Source organism: Lactuca virosa, chromosome 8 (genome assembly GCF_052849685.1).
Source record: "Lactuca virosa cultivar CGN04683 chromosome 8, Lactuca_virosa_CGN04683_v6, whole genome shotgun sequence".
In the NCBI taxonomy this organism is placed as follows: Eukaryota; Viridiplantae; Streptophyta; class Magnoliopsida; order Asterales; family Asteraceae; genus Lactuca; species Lactuca virosa.
In genome coordinates, this window is record NC_136433.1 from 23,787,000 (window position 1) to 23,797,010 (window position 10,011).

Here is a 10,011-nt window from a genome sequence, read left to right on the forward strand (position 1 = left end):
CAGCTACGGTCTCCTACTTGGAACTTTTCCAAGTCACTGCTCCTCCATTCAAGGTAAAGATCCAGCCCGACTGCGAACGGTAGTTGTCCCTGTCGGTTTGAAAACTGGTGTCACTATACCCTCGCACCCTTAAGTCATCACTCCCACCGAGGACTAGAAACCATTCCTTGGTCCTCCAAAGGTACTTAAGAATATTCTTGACTGCGGTCCAATGTGCTTTCCCAGGATTCCCCTGATATCTGCTGACCATGCTCAAAGCGAAGGCCACATCAGGACGAGTACAAGTCATAACATACATAATCGAGCCAACTGCGGAAGCGTATGGTACTCAGCTCATTTCTGCTATCTTGGCTTGGGTAGGGCTTTGAGTCTTACTCAATTTGGTATTACTTTGGATCGGTAACTCCCCTTCTTTGAATTCTCCATTCTAAAACGTTTTAGCACTTTGTCTAAGTAAGTGTTCTGACTAAGTCCTATCAGTCTCTTACTTCTGTTTCTCACTATCCTTATTCCCAGAATATAGGCAGCCTCTACGAGGTCCTTCATAGCAAAGCACTCCCAAGCCAGGATTTAACTTCCTGCAAGGTTGGGATGTCGTTTCCTATAAGTAGTATGTCATCAACATACAATACGAGGAAGCTCACTATACTCCCACTGGCTTTGACGTATACACATGATTCATCCTCGCTTTGCAGAAAACCAAACTCTTTGAATTTCTCGTCGAAACAAAGATTCCATTTGCGAGATGCTTGCTTCAATCCATAAATGGATTTTTCAAGCTTGCACACTCTATTGGGGTGCTTCGCATTTACAAAACCCTCTGGATAATTCATGTAAACATCCTCAGCCAACTTCCCATTAAGGAAAGCGGTTTTGACATCCATCTGCCATATTTCATAGTCATGAAATGCAGCAATGGCTAGCATCACCCTAATAGACTTTATTTTCGTAACCGGTGAGAAGGTCTCATCATAGTCAACTCCGGGAGTTTGAATGAAACCCTTCGCAACCAATCGCACCTTATAGGTGTGTACCTTCCCATCCATGTCAGTCTTCTTCTTGAAGATCCATTTGCACCCGACCGTCTTACGACCTGGCACATTGTCAACCAAATTCCAAACTTGGTGGTCATACATGGACTGAATCTCGTTGTCCATAGCCTCTTTCCATTTCGCAGACTCCGGGCCTGCCATTGCTTCCTTGTAGCTGTTAGTTTCATCCAAATTTATTAGTGTACTATCACTAATAAACGTATCACCCTCACTTGTTATATGGAAACCGTACAACACGGGCGGAACACTAACTCTACTAGAATGTCTAAGAGGTAAGGATTCGTCAATCGGTTCAACCGGAGTTTCCTCCTCGGGTTGAGCACCAGTGTTAGAGGTTCCTTCATCGTTCGACTTTTGAAGCTCTTCAAGATGGATTTGCCTCCCACTGTCACCTTGGCATATGAGTTCTCGCTCTCGGAAAACCCCTCTCCTTGCAACGAAGACAACATTGTCACTCGGTCTATAGAAGAGATATCCAAAGGACTTCTGCAGGTAGCCGATGAAAATACATCGCTCACTACAAGGTTCGAGCTTGTCATAAGTCTCTCGTCTTACGAAAGCCTCGCAACCCCAAACCTTGATGTGTGCCAACGAGGGAGCTTTCCCTGTCCACATCTCGTGAGGTGTTTTGGCAATCTTCTTCGTAGGGACTAAGTTAAGGATATGGGCGGAAGTCTCTAAGGCATACCCCCAGAATGAGATAGGTAGCGAAGCACGACTCATCATGGAATGAACCATGTCCAGCAGGGTTCGATTACGCCTCTCAGCTACACCATTCAACTGCGGTGTCTTGGGAGGTGTCAATTGCGAAACGATTTTGCATTCTTTGAGGTAGTCGTGGAAATCAAGACTTAGGTACTCTCCACCTCGATCAGATCGAAGCATCTTGATTTTCCTGCCCAACTGATTCTCCACTTCTTGCTTGAACACTTTGAACTTTTCAAAGGTTTCTGACTTATGCCTGGTTAAGTAGATATAGCCATATCTGCTATAATCGTCGGTAAAAGTCATGTAGAAGCGGCATGCATCCCTTGTGGTGGATCTAAAAGGTCCACATACATCTGTATGTATGAGATCCAATAAACCCTCACCCCTCGCACAAGTGCCAGTGAAGGGTGACTTGGTCATCTTTCCATGTAAACAAGATTCGCGCACGTCATCGTCCCTAAGGTCAAATGACTCCAATACTCCATCCTTTTGGAGTTGGGCTATGCGTTTCTTGTTGACATGTCCAAGACGACAATGCCACAAGCATGCTTTATCCAAATCATTGGAAGAATCAATACACAACACATCATTTCCTAAATTGTCTACAACCATCACAGTTTCATATATTCCATTACAAGGCAATGCTTAAAAATAGAAAACACCATTAAGATAAGCATTAATAGAACCCTTTTCATTATCAAATGAATATCTAAAACCTTGTCTATACAAACCATGAAATGAAATGATGTTTCTTGCCATATCTGGCGAATAGCAACAATTATTTAAATCTAATCCTAATCCACTACTTAGTACTAAAGAGTAAACTCCGATCTTGGTGACAGGCGATGATCTTCTGTTCCCCATGATCAAATTTATCTTCCCATGCTCGACATCCCTATTTCTTCTTAGGCCCTGCAAATCAGAAAAAATGTGAAAACCACATCCTGTATCAAGAACCCAAGAAATAGCATGTGATGAATCATTAGATTTAATAGTGTAAATACCTGCATAGGACGGTTTGATCTTTCCATCCTTGACATCTTGCAGATATTTCGGGCAGCTTCGTTTCCAATGCCCTATTTCGTGGCAGTGGTGGCACTCTGCCTCCTTGGGGTTGGAGTTGGGTTTAGCAGAACCAACCTTGGTTCCACTAGAAGAGGTGTCATCATGAGACTTTCCCTTATGGTGGCTCTTTGAGGGATCCTTCCTCTTCTTACCCTTCCCTTGCCCAATTGCCAAGACTGGGGCAGTAGTAGGAGTAGGAGTTGATACAACAGATTAGTCTTTGAGGTTGCTCTCGGCAGTCCTTGAAGCTTGCTCAAAGCGACCTCTTCCTTGTTCATGTGGTAGGTCATGTGGAACTGGTTGTAGCAGGGAGGCAAGGAATGAAGGATGATGTCAATTTCCAGCTCTTCATCAAAGTTAACATTTAGCTTTAGCAGGCGATCGACATATCTCTGCATCTTTTGCAGATGAGCAGTAAGGGATTCTCCATTACCCATTTTGGTAGTGATCATCGAAGTGATGATCTCGTACCTTTCTTGCCTAGCGCTTTGGTGGTATCGATCCAACAGATCTTGATGCATCTCATATGGATACATGTCCTCATAGGACTTCTGGAGTTCTGCAGTCATAGTCGCCAACATGATGCAATGGACTTTCGTAGCATCACGCTCATGGGCCTCAAAGGCCGCGATCTCTTCAGAAGAGGCAGTGTTGATGTTGATTTCCTTTAGCTTCTCATCAAGGACATACTCTTTGTCCTCATAACGAGTGACCCTTCAAATGTTGCGGATCCAATCATTGAAATTGGACCCGTCAAAGATCACTCTCCCACACAAGTTCATGAGTGAGAACGAGCCAGAGGAATTTGAGCCAGAAGCGTTGTTGTTGACGTTCGACATCTGAAAAGGAAAAAAGAACAAAGTTTGATTAGAAACGAATCCCCACTTAAACACCCAAATGATAAATTAGGGCTAGGATCTAACAACATTATTTACAAATAGAAGAGGGATGCCGTAATCAAACACGTAAATAATTTGAAGGTAAGTGAATGACGATTCACTAATTTTCCACCATGAAAAACAAATTTAAAGCTAAGTTTTAAATGTATTGAAAACTCCTAGATCTTTTGAGATTCATTGAACTTTTCAATGGCATGTTTAAATCTCGATATGCCCCTCAAGTGTGTGACTGGGATGCCGTGGATCACAAAGCGGGTGTGAATAACCATGCAAATGTACATGGTGCCCTCAATGTTACAGTCACCTATTCGATGTGCCGGTTAACCAAACACGCTCCATCGAACTATGACAAACATTGAGTCACCCTTTGCCACCTTTTCTTAGAGCCCAATTAGTGTGCCAGTTAACCACACACGCTCCACTAACGTCTTAGCAAGGGTACAAAGTGCAATTTCATGGAATTGCATCAATTCACTTTTGCCTAAAGTAACTAAGATTGGGAATTTTTTTTGAAAAAACATATAGTTACTTTATAAATTCATTATACTTTTAATGAGGAAAGGTTTGCCCTATCCTACAAGTTCGGCTAACGACCCTCCACTAGTCAAGGGTGCGGTGGGTAAGAATGGATACCCAATGGCGGTCATTTTACAGGCCGCTTCCTTAAACACCCCTTATAGACCAACTTTGTGAATGAGGCCTACTAACAGTAAGACTAGCATTTAAGTTATACATATATAATAGTTATTCTTATAATATTATAAAGTATAATGTTGAATTTTAAACTTGTAAAATTCTAGGGTTTAAAATTCAAATAATTCAAATTAAACTTTTAATTAAAATTTAAATTTTAAAACTTGAGGGCAAGTTTTGAACTCTTCAAAACACATAGGATCAAATAGCAAATAATATAAATTAAACATTTAATTAAATAATTATCTAAATTTGATCTATTCTATTTTAATCACAAGATAATTCATCAAATAATCAAATTTTATCACATAAGGAATTTATTATTCAATTAAATGGTAATTATCTTTTGTTTTGGCAAGGATAATCACATAATAATAATAAAATTCGGATTTTATTAGTCAAAAACAGATTTGGTAATTATCCTTCAGCAAAACAGCAAGAAATCCCGAAATTCCCTCTGTTTGACTCCCCGACTCGCCAAGTCACAAACTGGACTCACCGAGTTGGGCTGACTCGCCGAGTTGGGCCGACTCGCCGAGTGCAGCAAGTGACTCACCGAGTCAGGTCGGGCAGAGGGCAGAAAAATGTTTTTCAGCAGGATGAACATACAAGGCATCAATATAATAGAAACCAATCAAGGTTCTGATACCACTGATGGGTTTTATACAAAAGACCATCCTATGTGCTCATGCAAACCCTAAAGCTTGGATCTAGGTTTCTCTATTGTACATTCAATTCATCCAAGACTTAAGAACCCTAGATCTAGCATACATATTTCAAAATTAACATAAGAAATCAGATCTAGATGATTACCTCTTCTACAATGGCTTGAATCTTCTTGTCTTGGAGCTTAGAGTCACAAATGTCACTCCTCTAATGGCTTACAAACACCACAAGCAAGAGGATGCTAATTGAGAGAGAGGGGATGGGCACAATTTCGGCTATGAAGACTCCTAGGGTTTCCAATGCCGAAATCTGATGCCTTAGGGTCTTATTTATACTTGTGCTGTTAGGGTTTCAGTCAAAACCCTAATAGATAGCTTAGGCCTTAAGCAGTCCAAGGAAGCTTCTGGAATAGGGCCTCTATGGCCGAAATTAGGATGCACACATCCCTAATTTCGCCCAAGCCTAGTCCATAAGCCTTCTCAGCCCAATACTCAACTATCACACATTTGACAGTTTAAGTCCCCGTTATTTAATTAATATCTTTTAGCCACAAAATTCATTCTCAATTAATTCTTGTCTAATATTAATTAAACTATATAATTTCTCCTTTAATATATTATTCATATAATATATTAATAAACCATAATAACCTCTCACTTAATAAATCATCCTATCATGTTGCTTTGGTGAAGGCAACCCAAAAGGACCATGCACAACTGGGTCAAGTACTTACCAAATATAGTTACGGGCTTAGACTCTAATCCAACACATGTGACTTAGCATATTCGCTTAATAGCTAGCTCGCATTACTAAAAGTCCCACAAGCACAAAGCAAGCAACATTCAGACAATGGGGAAAAACTAACCATATAATCCAATCAAACTGTTCTATCCCCTACTTAGGAATCTGTACTAGCATGCAATTCATAAGGCTCATACACATATAACAGGCACATAAGGCATCCTCCTAGATCCTTAGCCCTAATCTAGCATGCAGTTCTAATAAACATAACATAACATAAACTTGTATGGGTAATTTGGGAGAACTTACTTGAGGTCGGCTGATTGCATGCACCACACCCTTTTCTTTTTCTTTTTTCCAAAATTCTTATCTTTTTTCAAAGTTCCATTTTCTTATCTTTTTTTTTCCAAAATTCTTATCCTTTTCTCAAAGTTTCTTTTTATAAAAATGATTTTCTTTGAAAATTTTCATACCAAGTCCTCAGTTTGAGTTCAGACACACCCGAAAGTGTATCCGAATCCCTAAAACCAAGGCTCTGATACCATCTTGTAACATCCCAAAAATCATGACCAAAAATTTCGTTAAAATCATTAATCAACCATAATCAAGTCATACGTAAATCCTTATATGAAATCAAGTATCATTTCAAACATATTTATTTTATCAGAGCAAACATCCCAGGCTAAAAACTTCTTGGTGTGTGCCATGAGATCATCCCGAGCTCTTCCCTCTGCTACCAGAAGTACCTGAAACCAAAACTAAAAACCATAAGCATGAGGCTTAGTGAGTTCCCAAACCAACCACATACCACATACATAACCACATACTGGGCCCCCACCCGCTGTATCGGGACTTTCCCGGCATCGGAATAGCTCTGGCATCGGGCCCCGCCCGGCATCAGTCCCCACCTGGCATCGAGCCCCGCTCGGTATACATATATGTTTCTCTTAGGCCCCGCCTGTCTCTGGGCCTCGCCCGCTAAACACATACAAACATATAACATAACACTTAACAAATAGCTAAACATACTCTACTATACTCCTGTTCTAAGGCCTTGCCTAACTTAGGCCTCGCCCTTGTCCTGCTACCGATGAGTCATGGATCCCCGTCCATGCTCCTACTGATAGTGAGATACGGGCCCCCGCCCACACACACCTCCCTCCTAACTCGGGCCTCGCCCCTGCTCTGCTACTAATGACATAGGGAACCCCGTCCATACTCGACTAGTGATGAGATACGGGACCTCGCCCACACTCACCTCCTTACCAGGCACATACAAGTATCACACAGACAACAAGTATAACTAGCATACTAACATTCATCGGGCTCGCCCTGGCATCAGACCTTGGTCCGAAAACATACTACCGACACATGGAAGATTCACAAAGACCTCTAGCATACTAACATACCTCGGGCCTCGCCCGACATCGGATCGTAATCCGAAACATATATCATAATAATGCCTAGGGCTAACCCCCGGGTCTTCTTACTATACACAAACATAATGGGCCGGCATTTTGGTCGTAGACCCATGCACACAGTAAGGAGACTCACCTCGCACTGCTAAACCCTGTTGATACTCCTCTGGCTGGTGACTGGCAATTCCCGAATTGCTGACCCTTCAGCTTCCCGAACTACCAACACCAAACATCACTTAGTCCTGTACAATAATCCTTCTTAGGGTAAAATGACCATTCTACCCCTAGTCCAACTTGGTCCATATCTAAGGCCCAATACTAGGTGAGCTTCCCAAGCCCACTAGTGTCCCACTAATGGCCCAATTTGCTACATTGGGCCTAATCCCTTATTAGGCCTTACCCTAAGCCCAAAATATATTCCTTGGCCCATATTATTTGACTTCTGATGGCCCATTAAAGCAAAAAGTTCAAAGCATGGCCCAATCTGAGGCCCAATAACACGAAACCCACACTGACAGAGTACGCGGGGCGTACTCCTATGTACGCTAAGCGTACTAGCCAATGGTGTGTACGTTGGGCGTACCTGCATGTACGCTCAGCGTACTCCCCCTGTTAAGTCACTTTCCCATTAAGTGCTTAATACGCTACTCCAGAAGCTACAAACATAGATCCAAGTCCTTTTCCACGTCTTAATCCATAAAGTCACTGACTTGGTGACTTTACTTGGCCCAAATAAGCCCAAACACCCAAAATGATATTACACTTCCATAAAGAGGGCTAGATCTCATGCATGAACCCATTAAGACATTCAAGATGGAGACTTTACTGCTTATGGGACCCTTTTAGCTCTGAGGGTGGCAACCCTAAGCTCACAAACGAGATTTCATCATAAAGGTCCATTCTTGGGACCAAAATGACTCCAAAACCACACTACACTAGATCCAAGCATTCTTAAGTAAAGTTATGAACTTTATACCTCAAAAGAGTTCTAAATGATGATGTTATTCCATATCTATGAGCTCCAACTTCCCAAGTTCTTCCTTGCCAACTTCCTCTTTTCTTCTTCCAAGCTTACACCACCAAAATGAGCTTCTTGAAGTCAAAATCACCCAAGGATGAATAGATGAGGTGTTCTAGGGTTTCTCTGAGGTTGGGGGACAAATAAGGAGGCTAGGATTTGAGCCATTATGTTCTTTATATAGTGGCACACCTTAAAAGTTAGGGTTTCTGGACACTGGACGTATGTTGGGCGTACGCCAAAAACACCCGCGACCTTATGACCTTATACGCTGGGCGTAACCCAGCCTTACACTCGGCGTACTCGCGCGCTTACCACCTTTCATGCATGATCCCTCTTTGTCATCTATTTCCATTAAGGGCCAATAACGTCAATAACTTCAAAGTGTCATAACTCCTTCATTCCAAGTCCGTTTCCGACGAACTTTATATCCACGAAAAGGTGGCGAGAAACCCTATGCTTCTAGCGATACAACCCGGCCCAAAACCTCTCGAATAAAAACTCAAAACCCATAAAAGACCGAAACGCCCCTAGCCTTGGCCTCTGAAATCCATAAACGGATACTTTCAGAACAGGGTGTTACAATATTATATAAATTTAGTATAGAAATTATTATATCAGATTTAACAACAACATTATTGTTACATTTAAAAAAAACATATATTTGTAAAGACTTCAACTATATAGGTGTTTATGCGCAACGCACGGACATTCGCCTAGTATATATATAAAAGAGACATTTTTACTTGCACCACATGTATTTGAAACCTCCATGACTTTTCAATTTTTTTCTATAATTATTATAAATTGGTTAATAATATTAAATTAATGCAAAAACTAAATTCTAATCATAAATGAACTAAACTACAATACTAAAATATCATATTTTACTTCTGCTTATGAAATTATGATTGTAACTTTTAACATGTTATAGTTAACTTATTAGTTTAGATATATTATCGTATGTGAGGAATTTTAAATTCACAACTTTTGTATAATTTATGATTTTTTTGCAAAATAGTTAAATTATTAATTTCAATATAATGTTAAAAGGTTAACTTAAATCAAAATTTCAGTTAAACTTGAAAAAAATCAAAAGACTATTTTATAAATAGTTAAAACTTATAAATTATAGTGTTAAACCTAAATTGAATCCTAAATTAACAAAAAAAACCATGAAACTATTTTTTATAACATTAATAGTTTTCAAATAAGTAGCTTAAAAATAACTTATAATAAGAATAGTTAAAAATAATATTATATAAAAAATTATAATGTTATCTTTAAAAACAAAAATAATATTTGTTGTTTTAAACAATTACAATAAAAGAAACCAAAAATATTCATCAAATAAGTTTTAAAAAAGTTAAATTTCTTAAACCAAACTAAAATAATTAAGAGTTTCGAAATACGTTATTTTAAATAACTTAGAACAACAATAGTTAAAAGTAACATTATATACAAAAATTATATTGTTGCCTTTAAAATCAAAAATAATATTTACTGTTTTAAATAATTACAATGATAGAATTAAAATCTTAAGCAAATAAACTTTTTAAAATTAATTAAATATAACAACACCAATAAATATCATTAAGTTATATATTATATTTAATTTTTGTTCATGATGTAGATGTCATTGAGAGAATTAAGTTTACAGAATTCTAAAAGATGTCTATAGTATCATATAATTCAAAACAAACAATGTTTATACAAACTTATTATAAAATTTATTTTATAAGAGCTAACCA